We start from the raw sequence: 6884 nt of genomic DNA, 5'->3' as shown, positions 1-6884 counted from the left end.
GGAAAATCCCTTATTTTGGCTGCTGATCCCTTATTTTCAAATCTGTAAGTTGACAGCTATGTCACTGACTGTAGTAACACCATTGTTGGGGGCAGGGGACCTTTAAATACAATCACAGGTAGCACTGACATCCTGGCATCGATAAGCTGGTTAGCACAAACAATAAAGACCCTGCCTTCGGGCTTACAATCTCTAAAGACAGGACACACACACACACACACAGAAAATGGATGGGGAGGGAGGAGAAAACAAGCAAACTTAGGTATATATTAACATAAAACATTTTTTTAACTTATGCCAACCAACGTTTATTGGAAGCCTGACAGCCAAGACAATATTAGTAAAAACACTGGAACAATGCATGTGCGAAGAGGCTCAAAACCCGCTTAATCAATACATTGTGCAGCAGCAACCTTTTTCACGGGGCTTGTGATTCTGGAGGTCCATTCAGAGTGTTATTCTTATTGATGCTACTTCGGGAGAAATTTAACATTGTGGCTGCAGATCCAGCTTTCCAGCACATTCTGGGAACTGCCTGAGGTTGCCATGTGCTGCTGCTGGACCTGGCTTTGCTAAATATCTGGTAGGCCTTGAGAACAGCTTTGTGTAGTAACTCATTATTCTCCAGAGTACATATAAAGGAGCAATATATTAATCACAAAAATCAGATTAAAGAGAGAGGGAGGGGCATTAACCACCAGTATTAAATAACTGGAAGATGAAATATCTAATTATGCAGTTATGTCTAAATTGACTGATTATACTAGCACAGAAGACGGGAGACAAAACCAAACTACATTCCTATTTGGATGGAAACCTTACCTTGAGTATTGGCAGAATAAGGTGCCAGGCTCTAATGACAAGCAGAGCAACCCTACGTTGGATAGAGGGCGGGGGGGGGGGGGAGTGATGTGGCACTGCCTTGCGTTGGCCAGGCAGGAGGCGAGGGGCCAACATCTGGCATGAGGGAGGAAGGCACAGTATACAGAGTTGGACCATTGATCCACCAAGCTCTGTATTGCTTACACTGACTGGCAGCATCACTCATTGATTTTTTTTGGGCAGGGTCTTTCAGGGTCTCTCATCTACCTGCAGATGCTGGGGATGGAACCTGGGACCTTTTGCAGGAAAAGCGTGGGCTCTGCCGCTGAGCTACAGTTCTTGTCTTTCTCCGTTTTCTAAAAAGCCTGCCCTTGCTGGGAATTAAACAGCTAGGTCCAAGATAGTGTAGTTGAGAGGTCTGGTCCTGGGGCATCCTGGAAGAGCAGAGGGGCTTGGGATACAAGGGATCCTAGGGCACCTTTAAGGGACGTGGGTGGCACTGTGGGTTAAACCAAAGAGCCTAGGGCTTGCCTATTAGAAGGTCGGCGGTTTGAATCCCCGCAACGGGGTGAGCTCCCGTTGCTCGGTCCCTGCTCCTGCCAACCTAGCAGTTCGAAAGCACGTCAAAATGCAAGTAGATAAATAGGTACTGCTCTGGCAGGAAGATAAACGGCGTTTCCGTGCGCTGCTCTGGTTCGCCACAAGCAGCTTAGTCATGCTGGCCACATGACCCGGAAGCTGTACGCCGGCTCCCTCGGCCAATAAAGCGAGATGAGCGCCGCAACCCAAGAGTCGGTCATGACTGGACCTAATGGTCAGGGGTCCCTTTACCTTTTAGGGCACCTTTGCCCCATTTCAGCATCCCCCCTTCTTTGCCCCATTTCAGGATCCAGTACAAGCTACGGCTGGTTCAGATGCTGCCCATGGTAGATCCATGCCTGCAAATTCTTCAACAGGCACTGTCAGGGATTTTGTGGTGGACATATCCCCCTACTCCGAATCAAGTTCCTTTCCATTAGTGGAGGGGAACCTGTGCCCCACCCTAACCCCTTCCAGCTAGCAGATCTGGGGGGTGAGGATGCACTCCCAACTTGTTTTCATTCATATATTAGAAAAGCATTTCTTTCTTTTCTGATTTAAGACCTCCGGGAGACCAAGGTTCAAATCCCCCCACTCAGCTACAAAGTTCACTGGGTGACTGTGGGCCAGCCACTGTTTCTCAACCTAGCCTACATCACAGGGTTGTTGTGCGGGTTAAATAAGGGAAGAAGAGAACTATCTCAGCCGCCTTGAGCTCCTTGGAGGAAATGATATAAATGGGTAAACTAAAATAGTTAAAATTAGTTTCATAACAATAAAACACAAATTAAAAATAAATATATATTTTAAATGTAGAAAGGTCCTGAAAGTGAATTGCGCCATCGCCAAAGCAGAGTATTGCAAAAATAAGCCAGTCTTTATAAAACGCCAAAACAATGGAGATATCTTTTCTTACTGTAAAAGAACACGTGAAACAGACCGACAATCTCCCTTATTCACGCAAAGATGGATTTTTGCATTTACATTTCTCCTCACCCACCCGCCTAGCAAAAGTCCTCTAGGCACAGCGTAGAAAATAGAACTACAGCTCCCACAATCCATTGTGCCCTGTGGTGGCGGAAGAACAGAATGCTGGGAATAGTAGTTCTAGCGTTTCCTTGCGCCTGGTTTCTTCAAGTTAGGATTTCGAAACACCTGTACCTCATCTGAGGAAGTCCACCCCCCAAAAATAAATACCAGCCCATAGCCTTCGCCCCGCCTTCAAAGCATGCAACTAATGCATTTCCTACTTGAGAGTCAGCCAGCCAGAAGAAACTTGTGGGCAAAGCATGTTCCAACTGTAAAGGTAAGGAGCTTTTAGTGTTTCTGTTGAATGAATCGTGCATTGGAGAGAGACGCTGTTGCCTTAGAACCTGAGCTCATTCAATCGGTAATAAAGTTAATGATATTTTAAGGGAGCGGGGTGGTTGAATGCCTGTTTTCTTATATAAACACGTGGAAGAGGGTCTCTAGAGATTCAGCATTCCTAGGAACTGGGGGAGTATCTGTGTTCTCCCCGCAATTTCTAAATGAATCAAGAAACCTCATTTGCGATTGCAGCCTTTTGACCCCGAGAATGAATGAAGCTGACTTCTGGCTGCAGCTGCACGGTATAGTTTTTGTTATGCCTCTAAAATTGCTTTTGCTCTCCTTGCGGTTCATTTGCTGGGCTTCCAAATGAGGAAACTGACGACACGTGTGTGGTACCTGTGTTCCTTCCTAGCTGGCTGTTGTATTAGTGTCGTTTTAAGAGCAGCATAATGGGAGGTATTTGGAAACGGAGCTGAAAAAGGTGCTGTTCTGATCCACGGAGTTTAATGTGACCTTGTGCACACACACCCTGTGTTATGTACTGAGTGGAATATATTTCACCCTGGTTGTGGGGGGGGGGGGCTTCTCAAATTAATTACGGGGGCAGTGAGGAGCAGTGAGAAATCTTTTCCAGTCCACCTTCTGAGGGTGGGGGCAAATGCCAGTGGTGAGCAGGGTTAAAGGCAAAAGTAGCTAGGGTAATAAATTTAAATTTTGTCTTTGTACTGTAGGCTAGTTTCTACATGTTTGCACATATCTCTCTGTCCTGCATCCAGGTAAGCAAAAAAGGGCTATTAGTTTGTGGCAACATTCCAACCAGGCAAAAATACTTGAGCTGAGCTTGTGAGGGGTGTGGTCTGGGGGGAGGCTGTGGGCCTGAAAGAGCAGCTTGAGGGGCAGCCTTTGAGGGTTGAACTAGGACCTCCATACCTGGGTCCAAGTCTTCACTCATCCATGCATCTTAGGAAGGGCAACCTTGGGAGAAGGGTAACCTCAGGTCATTTGCTGTCTCTCAGACAAGATGACAGCACAATTTTTATGGAATTGCGTCAGGCAAAAATACCTATTTTTTAATTAATACATTGTTTTCTGGAGGAGTGGTGTTGGCACAAGGATGGGCTCCTGCCAAGCAGCGCTCAAGTTTTCTCAGGCCATCTTTGGCGCTGCGGTGGCTTTCATGCCAGGGTGATAACAAGAGAAGAGTAGCTCACAGGAGTGAGCTGGTGGTCATGAGGTTAAAGGTCTGCTTGCCGGGAAGCTGAAACCGGAAGTCCAGAAGGTCTGCTTCTGGCCTTCAGTTCCTCCTCTGCTTGCATCTCAAGTTGCCTTTCAGCAGAAAGCGGTCCCCCGCCCCCGGAAGACTGTAAATGTGGCCAGGCCAGCCTCCGCTTGCCGGAATGGAAGAGTCTTTGCTCACTTGTAGAGGTTGTGCTTTTCATCTCCAGGCAGAACTAGGAAAGATCCCTATCTGAAACCTTGGCGACCCATGGCCAATCAATGTAAACAATACTGAGCTTAGATGAACCACCAAGGCAGCTCTCTGTTACCTGCATGGGCTGATGGAGGATCAGGTAGGCTATGACGTGTCAGGGATCTCAACTCTTAAGCACTTCCTCCAGGATCAAAAAAATTAGCTGTCTGCACAGGCCTGTCTGAGACTAGTTGATCATTTGGGTTTGTGACACAGGTATGTTTCCAAACCAAACACACAAATGAAAGGAAGCCAAGAAGCTGTCTTAGTCCAAACGGGGCCATTTGTCAGTTCAGTATTGCCTCGGTTTGACTGGCAGCCTCTTTTCAGGATTTTTGGCAGGAGCATTTGTTAGCAAATTCATTTCAATGGTGCACTGAATTCACATTGCTTTAGAGCAGGGTTCCTCAAGCTTAGAGGGTCTGCAGCTGGTTTTGGACCACAACTCCCATCCTCCTTAGCTAGCATGACCTGTGGTCAGGGATGATAACTGTAGTCCAAAACCATATGGAGATCCAAGTTGGGGAAACTCTGCTTTAGAGCATCTTTCCTAGCAGAATGCCCTCCACATGTTTTGGACTAGGACTCCCATCAGTCTCAAGCAACATGGCTGTGCTGGCTGGGGCTAATGGGAGCTGAAGTTCTAAACACTAGGTTGGGGAAGGTTGTTTTGCAGTAAGGCTGACTCTGGCCAGTTGACCTACAAGACACAAGTGCTGAGTACCAGCTGAGTACATAAATGAGGAAAAGTACCAGCTGCAGCAACATAGCAAGCATTGTCTTGAGGTCAGAGAGCGAGACACGTTTTTAACCAATGACAGAGAATAATGTGGGATCACTTTTGCTTGTTTGGCGGAAAGCAATCTATGAGATCTGAAACCAAAGCAGCAATGCTTAAAAGAATTGGTGTGGTTCTTATGTTAAAAAATGTGTCTACTAGATTTGACTGCTCTGATAGCTTAATTGTTTTTGGTATTAAAATGCCAGAGGGCCGTAAAATAATATTTGTGTGAGAAGTTGGCAAAACCGGCCTAAAGTGCCTCAGATACCCTAAAGTATTAGTGCTAAGGTGGCAGCAGCAGTAGTAGCATAATAAAAATAGAAATAGTAGAATCACAGAACTGTAGAGTTGGGAGGGAAAACCAAGGGTCATCTAGTCGAAATTACAGGAATTACAATCATACCTGGGTTACAGCTGCTTCAGGTTGCATTTTTTCAGGTTGCGGACTGCTAAAACCCGGAAGTACCGGAACGGGTTACTTCCGGGTTTCGGCAGTCGCACATATGCAGAAGCACCGCATCTCAGCCCGTGCATGCTCAGGCACAGGTTGCGAACATGCATCCCACACAGATCACATTCACAACCCGAGTGTCCACTGTACAGCTAAATAATATGTGAAACATTTGCATTTTCAAACATAAACATATGCTAGTTTGATTCATGTGCAAAAGAAAGAACAGAAAAGAAAAAGGCATACATTGGCTGCTAGGCCATTTCTTTGCTGAAAGGAGTCCTGTTAAATACCCCCCATTTATACACACAACCTACCTGTGCACCCAGCGTGTTTTCCTTGCTTAGCAGGATCTGACAAGGAAGCATGAGGGCTCTGGCATGCTCAGGGGGTTCCTGACTTTGCATGATTTTGCCTTTGCATGCAGACCCCCGGAGCTGAACTTTCACGTAAGTGGTGCCCAGCTGTAATGGCAAAAAGAGGACCAACTGCAGTGAAGTTCAAGTGCACTTTGGTGCTTGAAGAGAACTCTGGCATGCTGCATAATGATTAAGGTGCCATGCCATAGTGCTCCCCTGCAGTGTGGTTTCATGTGGAAATCTGCTTGTTAAAAGATATTCTACATATACCAGAACAGGGTTTCACCAGGCCTTTTGGAATGGTGTTCACATTTGCGTCATAACTCTCTTTCTAGGAGGGCTAGAGACTGACTGCTTTTGTTACGAAAGCTTAGAGGTTGGTACACCAATGAAGGCCTTCATGGGTCACCGGTACCAGCAGTTAGAATTCTGGACACTCTTATATCAGTTCAGGTGCAGGCGAAGAAGGTGTGATATTTTCTGAATGCATTTCCTGCATGTGATAAAACTAGCGCTTCAGGGAGACTGGCATGATAGACTTCTCTTCTAGAGTACCAAGACAGAAATATATATGAGAAAATTAAAGAATAGGACCCAAACTATGGTGGTTACAATTGGAAGGGAGGAAAGCCCAAATTCAGATCCCCACATGGCCGTGATGATTTCTGGGTGCCCTTGGGCTGATCACTTGCTCTTAGCCTAAACTACCTCAAAGGGCTGTTGTAAGGATAAAATGGGATGGGATGAATCCTGCATGATGCCTCGAGAAAGAGGGGATATAAATCCAATAATTACATTCTAGACACCGTGTGTCAAGTGTAGCTTTCTGAGTCTACAGAGGTCACCATTTCCATGATACCTCGATGTGTTCAGACTTGGTGCTCCGAGTTTTATGGAGGCAATAAACCTGCTGATTCACTTTGTCCTCGCTGCCACACCTTTAAATGGACAAAGGCGAACCTACCCTAAATTCTGTGCGTCAGATGCTCAACCCAGTGGCATTTTTTTCCAAGTGGAGTTTGCAGGGTTTTTGGATGCAACTGGGGACAGTGACATTTACCGTATACATACCTGTGAAATAAATGGCAGGGTTTCTTCTTTTAAGTCAGT

General features: G+C 46.0%; 1 protein-coding gene across 1 annotated transcript in view; it reads left to right on the top strand.

Annotated features, from left to right (window-relative positions):
* Nucleotides 1-2471: 2471 nt before the first annotated feature.
* Nucleotides 2472-6884, top strand: part of TBXAS1 (thromboxane A synthase 1) — a 210556-nt gene continuing 206143 nt past the window's right edge. Inside the window, exon 1 of the mRNA XM_083401502.1 lies at nucleotides 2472-2707. The gene's annotated coding sequence lies outside the window, so the exon portion shown is untranslated. The remainder of the gene's footprint in view (nucleotides 2708-6884) is intronic.

The sequence above is a fragment of the Podarcis tiliguerta genome (assembly GCF_965153285.1).
Source record: "Podarcis tiliguerta genome assembly, chromosome: 10".
NCBI lineage: Eukaryota > Metazoa > Chordata > Lepidosauria > Squamata > Lacertidae > Podarcis > Podarcis tiliguerta.
The sequence above is the reverse complement of the archived record's forward strand: the minus strand, read 5'-3'. Positions and strand labels throughout refer to the sequence as shown.